Source organism: Lepus europaeus, chromosome X (assembly GCF_033115175.1).
Source record: "Lepus europaeus isolate LE1 chromosome X, mLepTim1.pri, whole genome shotgun sequence".
NCBI classification, from domain to species: Eukaryota; Metazoa; Chordata; class Mammalia; order Lagomorpha; family Leporidae; genus Lepus; species Lepus europaeus.
The window spans coordinates 2944092-2958296 of NC_084850.1; positions in this window are offsets into that span (position 1 = coordinate 2944092).

A 14205-nucleotide genomic window follows, 5' to 3' on the forward strand; every position below is an offset into this window, starting at 1 on the left:
CTCCCACACAGGTGCAGGTGTGAAACACTTGGGCCATCTTCTACTGCTTTCCCAAAGGCATCAGCAAGGAGCTGGATTGGAAGTGGAGCAGCCGGGATTCAAACTGGCTCCCATATGGGATGCTGGTGTCACAGGCAGCAGCTTTTTACCTGCTACATCTCAAGACCAGCGCCTCTCTTGCTGTCTTTAGTAGGTATTTTAACAATCAAGGTTCTGAATTCTTTGGACTTTGATATTTCTAGTTGAGTTCTTGGAAATGTCAAAAGATATATTTTTTATCTTGTAGAGATAATAACCAATTAGGTTATTTGGATTATATTAAGAATTTTGCCAAGGTGTAAACTGATGCTAACCTTCAGTTTTAAGCATGCTTTTTTCCAGCTGCAGCAGTCTCTGGCTTGCAGGCCAGATTCCTTTAAAAAAGAGATTTATTTATTTATTTGAGAGGCAGAGTTACAGAGAGAGGGAGAGACAGCCAGACAGACACACACACACACACACACAGAGATATTTTCTACCTGCTAGTTCACTCCCCAAATGGCCACAGAGCTGGAGCTGGGCCATCCAAATCCAGGAGCCAGGAGCTCCTTCCAGGTCTCCCACATGGGTGCAGGGGCCCAAACACTTGGGCCATCTTCTACTGCTTTCCCAGGCATATTGGCAGGGAGCTGGATGAGAAGTGGAGCAGCTGGGATTGGAATCAGTACCCATATGGGCTGCTGGCGCTGCAGGTGGTGGCTTTGCCTGCTACACCATAGTGTAGGCTCTGTAGGCCAGATTCTTTAAAGGGGGCCTGACAGAGTCTTCGTCCAGCTAACACTGAATAACCAGGCATTGCCAGTTCAAAACGTGGATCAAAGGGAGGTCCAGCCAAAAGGGAGGAAGGGTTCCAAAAGAGACTTAGAGATGATTGGAGACAATTACACAGCAGACAACAGATAGCTGGGTTCCAGGAACCCAGGAAAACTCTAGTATTCATGGGCTTCAAGGTGAAAATCTGTAAGCCCAGAAAACTTACTAGATCAATCCAAAAACTCAACTTTGAACTATGAGGTAAGTTCTAGTATAAATTTATGGGTTACACAGTAACACTAGTTAAACCCAGCAACCCAGGCCCATAACCCACTGGCTGCATTGTAGAAATCTGGAAACCGAAGGATGGCAGAGACGTCTGCCACAACTTTTCCTCTGAGTCAGGCTACACAGTAAGCACAGGTCAGATCTGAAAGGCTAAGCCATCAGGGAGACCCCACTTACTGCCTTTTTTCTCCTCTTTTCTCCCCCACATGGGATTCTGACTCTATTCTGCAGAACTCTTAACTATATAAGTGATTAACCTTTTCTGTAGTAATGCCTAGCCACAATATAGAGGACCAAATAGCATGGCCAGAAAATGAGAGATTAAACCATGAAATGATTTTATGGCTAGATTTATTTTTGCTGTGTGCATGGTAAATGGGCATAACTACCATTTTAAACCAAATTGAGGGGGAGATAGGAAGTTTAATTGATGACTTCAAAATATGTAGAAAGATCACTACATTTGCTCTTAGCTAAAAGGTCATAGTTCTCCTAATGGGCACCGTATTATCTGATAGGGAAATTCAAAATGTCAGAATTTGCCAACAATCATAGCTTTCTAGATCATCCCAATATTAAAAGAAATCTTCAGAAATTAAGGATGAGACTTAGAACCCCATTGGCTGATATCCTAAAAGCTGCCTCTGTGGTCTACTTTAATAGAGACCAGGAGAAAGAAAAGTGAGCTGGGCAGCAGGAGCAATGAATAGCTGCTTTACGTGTTTATCTGCCATCAAGGAGATCCAAGAAAGCCAGTTCACCGCCCCTCCACAATGGCACTTGTTTCCAATAAGGAAAGCCAGGGCATGGGGCAAACAGCTGTCATGACAGAAGATGCTTCTGAAGAACCTTACCAGCTCTGCCAAGAGCAGGGCCACTGGAAATGGAACTGCCCAGGGGGTCGAAGGACCTCTGGGTCAGAACCACAGACTCTGTTGGCCCCAAGCTAAAAAAGCCCTTTGCTCCACTCAGCTTCCAAGCCATCGATGTTGAGAAGATGGCCTAGGGTCAGTGACATCGCAGGTAAAACTGTAAATTTCCATTTAGAGATACTGCATATTCTGTACTAGCCTCCTATTCAGATGAGCTCTCCTCCTAGTCCAGCCAGGCAATGAAAGTCAATGGGGGCCGGCGCCATGGCTCAGTAGGCTAATCCTCCACCTGCGGCGCCGGCACACCGGGTTCTAGTCCCAGTCAGGGCGCCGGATTCTGTCCCAGTTGCCCCTCTTCCAGGCCAGCTCTCTGCTGTGGCCCGGGAGTGCAGTGGAGGATGGCCCAGGTTCTTGGGCCCTACACCCGCATGGGAGACCAGGAGAGGCACCTGGCTCCTGGCTTCGGATCAGCGCGGTGCACCCACCGCAGCACACCAGCTGCAGCAGCCATTGGAGGGTGAACCAACAGTAAAGGAAGACCTTTCTCTCTGTCTCTCTCTCTCTCTCTCTCTCTCTCTCTCTCACTGTCCACTCTACCTGTCAAAAAAATAAAAAAATAAAATAAAATAAAAAGAAAGTCAATGGGGTGCCTTGTGGTGGAATGAAAAGGCCGTTCCAAGATGGCTGCTGGCAAGCGAGCATCAGTTACTCAGGAATGGCTTTGAAACCCACCTGGAAATGGAGCCTCCCTGGCAACAGGCTGTGATTGAATGACTTTGGAAACTGCCTGGCAACAGGCTGTGATTTGGTTAGGGCATAAACCTCCCCTTGACCGGATTGGCTGCCTCAGCTATATAAGCTGCTGTGCCAACTGAAATAAACGAGTCTACAGGCTGCTTGCCTCTGGCCTGCTTTTACCCAACTCCCAGTGTCTGTGTGGTGACTCTGTGCCTCTTGCCCCCACAGTGCTCCTCCTCTCAGAACAAATCCACAGCAACAGTGCCTTCCTTAAAGGTTCACACCTCCCTCATAATGTCTCTAGTAGAATCCTCATAGATAGGTGTGGGCCTTACATATACTTAGCCAGGCCTTAAAGCCTATTCAATTATTATTAAACCTAAAAGCTGCTCCTGTCAGTTCCTATTTGCCTTTAAATGAGCTTAAAAAATAGGGTTTAGAGTAACAGCTAACTTGGGCAGTCCACTTATTTGGACAGGCCCTCACAGAGGACTTAAAGGACTGATCTCTTGAGGGGATGCAAAATAATCCAGAAGATAGATGGTTTACTGGTTTGTTCCTCCACCCAACCCAGACTCTGGTCATGTGCATTAACTAACACCCTTAACTTCCTAGCAGAATATAGATATCAGGCATCCAGATAAAAGGTATAGCTTTTGCTGAGTGTGAATTAGATAAAAGTTAATTATTTAGGGCTTGTCCTCAGCTCTGGGGAGAGGAGATCAGCCCATGGAGGATACAGTTCATGGAGCAAATTCCATGGCTATGAATTCTTAGGTACAGGGAGATAGCAAAGTTCTTAAATCAGGCTCTCAAGAGCTAACCAAAACAGAGCCCCCTCCTTTGAGGGGGGGACAACAGAAAGCAACTTTCATCCATTGACAGGTTGCCATGACTAGGGCCCCCATGACATGATTGCTAAACCCAGTCCTTCAAAACATATAGGCCCTAGACCTGCTAACTACTATCCAAGAAAGTGCTCCAAAAATGTTTTTGGGTCAACTAGACAGGTACAAAATCACATTCATCCTTTCTTGAACAAGGCCAGATAATCCCAGGTCCAAGATGAATGAGGCTAGAATATCTGGCCTAGCATCTGGTCGTGGAAATCCTAGTCATTGCCACTCCTCGGCCATATAGCTTCCACACTCCTTCTGCTTCTCTTTGGACCATGTGCTTTGTCTCTAACAGCATACAAGCCATCCAGCTCCAGATGGTTGTGAGGCAGGGCTTCCAGCCTAACCCATCAGATGAGATGACCAGTCCTCTGGACTGAGCATGGAGCAGGACAGTGTTTTCCAAGGCCACCCCCAGACACCATAGGACAGATATCAAGAGAAGAATACTCATAAACAGCTCTACACCCATTTGTCAGCTAGAAGAAGATACAGAAGCTGAGACCTTCATCCATTCTATCCTTACAACATTATACATAAGTTCTCTGGGGGCAGGGGATATTAGGTAGGAAGTTAGAAATCAGCCTATGTGTGTGGAGGGTTGGAGGGAGGCTGAGGGGAGGAATCTAACAGCCTAAGAGGCTCACCTTGGAAGCAACCCAGTAGTTTACAAAGTCCTGCCAATACCCTCATAACTTACAGATGGTCTCAGCCTTTCCCCAAGGAAAGCTCCCAAGGAGAATGCTCTCTGCTCAGCACCACATGGGTTACCCAGCCTGCCAACTCTGAGCGATCAATCTTCACAGCCTTCCCTCAAGGAAGGCGGCCTAGGGGAAGCACCTCTGCCCAGGGCCAGGTGGGCTCCCAAGTCTGACAGCACTGAGTAGTGAAACCTGGGGAGGAATTTCACTTAATTCACACTCAGCAAACTTTTGCCTTGGAGGAGGAGGAGGGGAAGCAGAAACAGTGGAAAGAACTGGATCCCTATCCCTCATAACCCCAGTCTGAATACAGACTGCGTGCTCAGCTCTCAACTCTGCTTAGCGGCTCACCTGGCCTGCCAGGTGTATTCTCTCCGTTACATCATGTAAGCTTGTTTTCCCCAGTCTGAGTGACGGGGCACTCTTTCTCTGTTTCTGATGGATGCCCTGCCCCATTAAAACTTGCTACCTTTCTTTCTTGTGCAAAGACAAAACTTATCCCACCCATCTTAGCTAATATAACTAGCTAAATGTTAGTCAATTTTATGGATCTTTTGGAAAACTAGGCTCCTTGATCCCACTCCTTCTCTCTGCTCTCCTTGCCTCCAGTCCCAAATCTCTCACTCCTTCCTGGAGCAAAATGTCTGTGAAATGCAGCTGGGGGAGGGGTGGAAAATTCTAGTAGCCTGCCTCCCTGGGGTGAAACTTTAGCCTTAGGGAAGAAACAGTGTTTAGGACCCCCTGTGTTCTGAGCTACAGTAAACTACTCGGATTTACCTCCATAGGTGCCTTCAAAATTACCCAGTCTTTAGTTTCTGACATTTTCCTCTTCCTGCTTTTCAAAAATCATGGTAACTTGGCCGGCGCTGCGGCTCGCTAGGCTAATCCTCTGCCTTGCGGCGCCGGCACACCGGGTTCTAGTCCCGGTCGGGGCGCCGGATTCTGTCCCGGTTGCCCCTCTTCCAGGCCAGCTCTCTGCTGTGGCCAGGGAGTGCAGTGGAGGATGGCTCAAGTGCTTGGGCCCTGCACCCCATGGGAGACCAGGATAAGCACCTGGCTCCTGCCTTCAGATCAGCGCGGTGCGCAGGCCGCAGCGCGCCAGCCGCGGCGGCCATTGGAGGGTGAACCAACGGCAAAAGGAAGACCTTTCTCTCTGTCTCTCTCTCTCACTGTCCACTCTGCCTGTCAAAAAAAAAAAAAAAAAAAGAAAAATCATGGTAACTATTGTCTCTATCAAATCCCATTGTTTATGGTTCTGCAAAGAAATTTTTTTGTTCGACAATATTTAATTACCACCATGAACCAAGCAAGTGCTGCTGTTACACATAGTATATATATATATATTTTTTTAAATTTGAAAAGTAGAGTTATGGAAAGACAGAGGGAAGGAGAGACAGATTTTTCCATCCACTGGTTCACTCCTCAAGTGGCCACACATGGCTGGGGCTAGGCAAGACCAATGCCAGGAGCCTGGTACTCCCAGGTGGGTGCAGGGGCCCAGGCACTTGGGCCATCTTCTGCTGCTTTCCTAGGTGCATTAGCAGGAAGCTGGATCAGAAACAGACCAGCCAGGGTTATAATATGGAATGCTGGCCTTCCAAGTGATGGCTTAACCTGCTGAGACACAATGCTGACCCCATAAATAGTGTGTCCACTTCCAATCCAGTTCCCTGCTAAAGCACTTGGGAAGGTAATGGAAGATGGTTCAAGTATTTGAGTCCCTGCCACCCATGTGGGAGACTTGGATGGAGTTCCTCGTTCCTGACTTCATCCTGACCCAGACCCTACTGTTACTGTCATTTGGGGAGTGAACAGATGGAGGATCTCTCTCTCTCTCTCTCTCTCTCTCTCCTTCTCTCTGTCACTCTGCCTTTCAAATAAATAAATAAAAAAAACCTTAAAATTGTAAGCTCTCTTTCCTGTGCTTCCTTAGACCTGGGCTGCAAACCCCCTTTTACTGAGTTGGTTAACTATAGCCCTTCCTGGATAGGCTGTCTCCTTGAGGCTCTGTTTCACAAATGAATACTCATTTCTCTTCTGAATCAAGCTTTCTTTTTTTTAATGCAACATTTGCCAATGTAATCTGTGTGCATTATATTTTTTTTTGACAGGCAGAGTGGACAGTGAGAGAGAGAGACAGAGAGGAAGGTCTTCCTTTTGCCGTTGGTTCACCCTCCAATGGCCGCTGTGGCCAGCGCACTGCAGCCGGCACACCGCACTGATCCGATGGCAGGAGCCAGGTACTGTCAGGGACCATGCAGTAGGTGGCCTTACCTCTTGGTAATAGAAAAACCTGGCGTGTCAGATAAAATGTACTATAAGCCATGCGCCTGTAACCGCCCTGCCCCCCTCCCTAATCTTGTAGAAGCCATGCGCCTGTAACCGCCCTACCCCCCTTCCCTAATCTTGTAGCTTCCCGTAACAGGGCCCCTTCCCGTAATAGGGCCCCGCGGGTTTTTCTTGATTGCGTCAGCACTGCAGTAGCGAAGACAAGCCCTTCCTCTTTCCCATGCCTCAATGATATATAGTGAGCAGTTCAAAAAATAAAGTTGCAGCTTGATCAGCACTTGTCTTGCTGCCATCCTTGTGTCTCCTGCCCCTCTCATTTCTCCTTCTAGGTACTCGACCCCAGTTGCTGTCCCGCGGGTCGGGACATCTGGCGCCCAACGTGGGGCTCGAGTGTGGCCCTTGGGGCTCGAAGTGCCTGTAAGATTGGAGAAACGCCGCCTTCCAGGAGGAAAACTTGGATCCAAGTGATTGTGCGACCAGCTCGGAACTGCCCACCCGAGATCATCAGCATCGGTCGACGCTGAGGAGCGAAGACGGCGCAAGGTAAGTGACAGCCATGGGGCAGGCATTATCGTCACGGGAAATGTTCATTAAAAGCCTCAAAGATACTCTCAAGACACGAGGAGTTCGGGTTAAAAAGAAAGATTTAAAAGTGTTTTTTGATCATATAGAAAGACTGTGTCCCTGGTTTCCCAAGGAAGGCACAATCGACGAGGTTAAGTGGAATAGAGTTGGAAGTTGTCTAAAAGATTTCCATGAGACTTTTGGCCCTGCCAAGGTGCCTATTACCATCTTTTCATATTGGAATCTAATTAATGATATTATAAAAACCCGGCATACAGATAAAGCTGTCGACGCCCTGGTGAGGGAAGGCGAGGAGACGCTACGGCGATGCTCCCAACCCCCCTCTAGATGCCCTTCTGTCATTCTAGATATGCCCCCTGTTTCTGATAATGGCACCCCAGATGACCCCCCAGATGTGATCGAGGAGCCCACCCCTTCCCTCTCCAACAAGACGGGCCAATTATATCCTGTTATTCGAGACCGGTCAGCCTTTGAAGAGAGAGAGGAGACTGCCCATAGTGCCCCAGATCCCCCTAAACCCCCGCCATATAATCCTCACCTACCCCTTACCGTTTGCGCCCCCTCCTTCCACGATCTTAACCCACCTATACCTGACTTGTCGGCTCTGCGGCAGTCACTTCAAGCCAGGCGGGAGCACATCCAGCTCCTTAAAGAACTAAGAACCCTCGATGATGAGCTCCGCCATCTCGCCTTGGAACGACCCCTTCCACGATCTAAGCAAAATAACACCAAGCCCAAAACCCAACCCCTTCTGGCTTTCCCTGTAACCAGGAGACAAGCCCAAGGCCAGTCCGACCCTACCACTGATGGGGAAGATGAGGATGAGGATAATTCACCCCACCAACATGAGGAAGACAGTGAGGATCCGGGGTCAGAGGGAGAGGATCAGGCCCCCCATCAGGGACCGGGAGATGGACAACCGTCATCTTACAAAAGGCTTAGTCTCAAATTTATTGAAAAACTTAAAACAGCTTGCACCCAATACGGCCCCACCGCCCCGTACACTCAGGCCTTATTAGAAAACCAAAAAACCCGCTGGTTCACGCCTAATGATTGGGATTTTCTTGCCCGAGCCACTCTCAGCGGGGGTGATTACGTCCTGTGGAGGGCTGATTATGTTCAAATTTGTAAAGAGTTAGCTCAACAAAACCTTACTAAAGTCTCATCAAAACATTGGACCCTCAAAAAACTTTTGGGAGATCCCCCGTATAACTCCAATAATTTACAAGCCCAATTCCCTACTGGGTTACTAACACAAATTAGCACTGCCGGCATGGGGGCATGGAGAAAACTCCCTCAGAGAGGAGCGGTCACCGCCTCTTTAGCTAAAGTTCAACAAGGGCCCGACGAGCCTTATAGTGATTTCGTTTCGCGCCTTAATATGGCAGCTGAGAGACTCGTCGGCCCGGGAGAGAGTGAAAGCGCGTTCGTTACACACCTTGCCTTTGAAAACGCCAATCCAGTTTGTAAGGACGTTCTTCGGCCTCATAAACATAAAAATGACCTTTCAGAATTCGTGAGGCTCTGCGCTGGCGTGGGATCAGCCCACGCTATGGGTCTGGCTATCGGAGCTGCATTTAAATCGGCTCACAACCCCTCCGCAAAAACCTCCACTTGCTATGCTTGTAAACAGCCTGGACATTTTGCCCGTGATTGTCCCACTGCCTCATCAACCAGGCCTATGGCACAAAATATAACCCCATCCCCTCCAGGTAGGCCACTTCCTTCCACCCTGTGCCCTCGATGCCATAGGGGTTATCACTGGGCAAATGAATGTAGGTCAAAGACTAATTCTTCAGGCCAGCCCCTCCCTCCTAGGCTGCCGGGAAACTCCCAGAGGGGCCAGCCCCTGGCCCCAAATTATCCAAGGACAAACCCTGGGGCGATACGGTTTGTCCCTCCTCAGGCCCAAGCCCAACAACAAGTTCCTCAAATGCCTCAACAATTACTTCCCTCCAACGAGCAACCCCAGGTAGCGCAGGACTGGACCTCTGTGCCGCCTCCGATACAATATTAGATTCCACCCAGGGCCCACAAATTATCCCTACAGGGGTGTGGGGCCCTCTGCCTTCGGGTACCTGTGCTCTTATTCTTGGTAGAGCATCAGCCACCCTTAAGGGCATTCAAGTTTTTCCTGGCATTATTGACGGTGATTTTACCGGACAAATAAAGATTCTAGCAGCCGCTATTAACGGAGTGGCTGCCGTTCCACAGGGCACCCGCCTAGCACAACTAATTCTTATGCCTTTAATTACTAAAAATACATCCTCAATTTCCTCCAGGCCCCGAGGCATTACCCCTTTGGGCTCCTCGGATGCCTATTGGGTCCAGCCAATCACAAAAAATAGACCTACACTAACCCTTACTATTGAAGGAAAGGATTTTAAGGGCATTCTAGATACGGGGGCGGATGCCACGGTCATATCTCAAGATCATTGGCCCACCCACTGGCCGCTGACCGCATCTTTTACTGACTTACAAGGTATAGGCCAATCAAATAACCCCCAAGTCAGCTCAAAGGTATTACACTGGAAGGATAGTGAAGGCAATCAGGGCACTGTAACTCCTTTTGTATTACCAGGCCTTCCTGTTAATCTGTGGGGACGTGACATTCTCTCCCAAATGGAAGTTATCCTGTGCAGCCCTAGTAACGTGGTCACACAACAAATGCTGCGCATGGATTATGTGCCTGGCACGGGACTTGGAAAAACAAGACAGGGCATAACTCAACCCATTACAACTCCCTCTAAAACAGATAAACACGGGCTCGGATATTCGGATTTTTAGCAACGGCCACTGGCCTTCCTGTACCCCATGCAGATAAAATCACATGGAATACTCAAACTCCTGTTTGGGTGGACCAGTGGCCGCTTACTCAAGAAAAACTAAATGCCGCTACAGCGCTTGTACAGGAGCAGCTCGAGGCTGGACACTTAGAGCCTTCTAATTCTCCCTGGAATACACCCATTTTTGTCATAAAGAAAAAATCTGGCAAATGGCGCCTTTTACAGGACTTGCGTGCCGTTAATAAGGTCATGGCACCCATGGGTGCCCTCCAACCTGGCATCCCCACCCCTGTAGCCATTCCAAATGGTTATTTTAAAATAATTATAGATCTTAAGGATTGCTTTTTTACTATTCCTTTACACCCTGATGACCGTCCTTTCTTCGCCTTTAGCCTTCCCCGTGTTAACTTCCAGGGACCAATGCAAAGATTTCAATGGAAGGTCTTACCCCAAGGAATGGCCAATAGCCCCACCCTTTGTCAAAAATTTGTGGCACAAGCAGTAGACCCAATTCGTTTACGCTGGCCACATCTTTATATTTTACATTATATGGATGATATTCTATTGGCAGCCCAAAATAAATCAAACCTACTTCGTTGCTTCACGGACCTTACTAAAACCCTTCTCGCCCTTGGTTTACAAATTGCCCCTGATAAGGTTCAGTTACAAGACCCCTTTACCTATTTAGGCTTAAAATTACAACAAAACGAGGTTTTCGTGCCTCGCATCCAGTTTCGCTTAGACTGCCTCCATACCCTTAACGACTTTCAAAAACTTTTAGGAGATATTCAGTGGCTCAGGCCCTATATAAAGGTCCCTAACAACACTCTCTTGCCCCTTTACGACATCCTTCGAGGAAACTCAGATCCCTCTTCCCCCCGTGAACTCACCCCGGCTGCGAGAGAGGCGTTAAACCAAGTAACACAAGCCATCAGCCAACAATTTGTCTCTCAAATTTCGTATACCCTCCCTTTAACTTTTATTGTCTTAGCCACGCCACACACGCCCACTGGAGTGTTTTGGCAAAAGGCCCTCACACCTGGTAAAAAGGGTCAACCTCTTTTCTGGGTCCATCTCCCCACCTCCTCGTCTAAGGTAATTTCTGTATACTCTTCCCAAACCACTTCATTAATCATTAAGGCTCGCTCCCTTTCCCGCCAGTATTTTGGAAAGGATCCCGATATAATAATAGTGCCATATACTCAAGAACAGACCCAGTTCCTTCTTCAAACATCTGACGACTGGGGAATAGCCATGTCAGGCTTTATGGGGATTCTTGACAATCACCTCCCTGATGACCCGGTACTACAGTTTGCCCAGTCCTATTCCTTCATTTTCCCAAAAATTACAAAAAGTAACCCCATTCCAAAGGCTGTCACGGTGTTTACAGATGGATCTTCCAATGGGATGGCCGCCTTCGTGGCAAATAACCGTTCTCATGTATTTAAAACATCTTATCAGTCAACTCAGTTGGTTGAACTGTATGCCGTACTTCAAGTCTTTACACAATTTTTCGATCAGCCTGTAAATATCTTTACTGATAGTGCATATGTGGCTCAATCTATCCCGTTACTCGAAACTTCCCCTTTTCTTAAGACAACTTCTAACGCTACGCCCTTATTTGCACAAATTCAAAAGTTAATTCACAAGAGACAACAGCCTTTCTACTTGGGACATATCAGGGCACACACAAACCTACCAGGGCCACTATCAGAAGGTAACGCCCAGGCAGATGCAGCTACGAGGCTTGCCTTCCCCATAATTATGGGATCAGTACAAGAAGCTCAAAAATTACATAAGTTACATCACCTAAATGCTCAATCCCTCCGTTTACTTTGTAAGATTTCACGAGATCAGGCTCGTGAAATAGTAAAACAATGTCCCACATGCATCACAAGCCTCCCTGTACCGCATTTAGGAGTCAATCCGCGTGGTCTTCTCCCTAATCAGTTGTGGCAAATGGATGTCACGCATTTCCCAGAATTTGGCAAATTAAAGTATCTCCATGTGTCTATAGACACGTATAGTGGTTTTATCTTTGCTTCCCCCCATTCAGGAGAAGCTGCTAGGGATGTCATCTCACACTTTGTCACTGCCCTTTCTGTCCTGGGAAAACCTGCTAAAATTAAAACAGACAATGGTCCTGCTTATGTCAGCACTAAGTTTAAACAATTCTGTGAAGCGCTCCATGTTAGCCATGCTACAGGCATTCCCTATAACCCACAGGGACAAGGAATAGTTGAGAGAGCCCACCAAACATTAAAAACTTGGCTCACTCGGCTTAAAGCCACTTCCTTCTCTTTTACCTCTCCCCGCGATCGCTTAAATCATGCGCTTTTTGTGACAAATTTTTTAACTTTGGATAATAATGGTCATTCCGCTGCTGACCGTCACTGGCACCCTTCCCCTAATACGGCTCCACCTATGGTGATGTGGCGAGACCCCCTCACCAACAGCTGGCATGGCCCAGATCCAGTACTTATCTGGGGCCGCGGCTCAGCCTGCATCCTGGATCAAAAGCAATCGGCACCCAGATGGCTGCCTGAAAGATTAGTTAAACAAGTTAATTCGTCAAACTCTTCTAATATTAACCCTACACCAGAGCCTACATCTGGCCCTGAGGATATTTTCCCCTTGTGTTTACAGGAATAAAAAGACCCGGCTGGACTCTACTGGGACTCATTACAGGACTCCTTGTTATTGTCGGTATTGTTGCCATTGTTGCTATTTGTGTATCTTATCTTCTCTCTATTCGCTCTTCCCCTACCACATTTCCTGAGGGCTCACTGATTAACCCCTCTGAAGGGCCCTAACAAAATGTCCCTCTTCCTTGCTCTCCTGATAATGGCAATCTACACCATCCATTGGGCTCCACCAGTCTTTGCAGGGTTTGACAACCCTCAGGCCATTCAAAAACTCCTTCAACAGCATAACCCTTGTACCTGCTCGGGGGGCATAACAGTATTACTCCCACAAACATCAACCTCCTATGGATCCCGAGTCCTCAATCGTAAGCCTCATTTTACACATGACTGTGGAGATAAAACTGCATATCGGGCTGCCACAGATTCCAAATGGCAGTGTACTCTCAAACCTAAACTAGACTCTTCCCGCCCTGAGGATCAATGCCCATCAGAATGCAATAGTACTATCCACTACTCTGTGCACTCCTCCTGTTATACTCAGTATCAAACCTGTAATGAGGGGAGTAAACATTTATTGTTTGCCACTATAACAGGAGATCATGGGGGAATATTTGGAGGAGACTTATCGTCTTCACGCCTCAGCTCTCCTCCCTGCCCCCCTAAGGGACAAGTGGCCTGCTGGTACCCTGCAGCCCCTGTGGGAGTGTCTGATGGTGGTGGCCCTCAGGACACACTTACCAGGTTAAAAACACAAAAGATGCTCGAAACCGCATTCGAAAGCCTTTATCCTTCTCTCCAATACCACCCTCTGGCTAACATCCGATCTCGAGGAATGGAAGGCTTAGATGCCAACACCGCCGATATCCTCACCGAGTCCCATAAATTACTTAATATCTCTAACCCCTCCCTTGCAAACAGCTGTTGGCTCTGTCTGCGCCAGGGACCCCCCCTTCCTCTTGCCGTATTTTTACCGCTTAATAGTACCTCTATGTTTAATGATTCCTCTAACGCTCAGCCTACACATCCCTTTCCTGTTCTTCCTTATCCAGCTGAAAACATCACTTGCCTTTATAAACCTCCCCTTAATAATTCCTTTAATATTGATGTAGGCCTCGCTCCCTTTTGTACAGATAATGAAACAATAGATTTCCCTCTTTACGCCCCCAATTCCACCGTATTTGTATGCAAGGATAATTTAGCCTATACTGTCCTACCAGCAAATTGGAGCGGTAATTGCGCACATGCTACGCTTTTCCCCAATATTGAAATCATTTCGGGAGATACCCCTGTTCCCATCCCCTCCTTTGATTATATTGCGGGGCGACCGAAACGAGCTGTTCAATTTATTCCTTTAATAGCTACATTGGGAATCTCCTCAGCGATGGTTACAGGTTCAACAGGACTAGGAATTGCGGTCCACAAATATAGACAATTGTCCCAACAGCTTATTAATGATGTACAAACCCTATCCACCACCATTCAGGACCTTCAGGATCAAATTGACTCCCTAGCGAAAGTCGTTCTCCAAAACCGTAGAGGCTTAGACTTGCTTACTGCCGAACAGGGAGGTATTTGTTTGGCTTTACAGGAAACATGCTGCTTCTACGCCAACA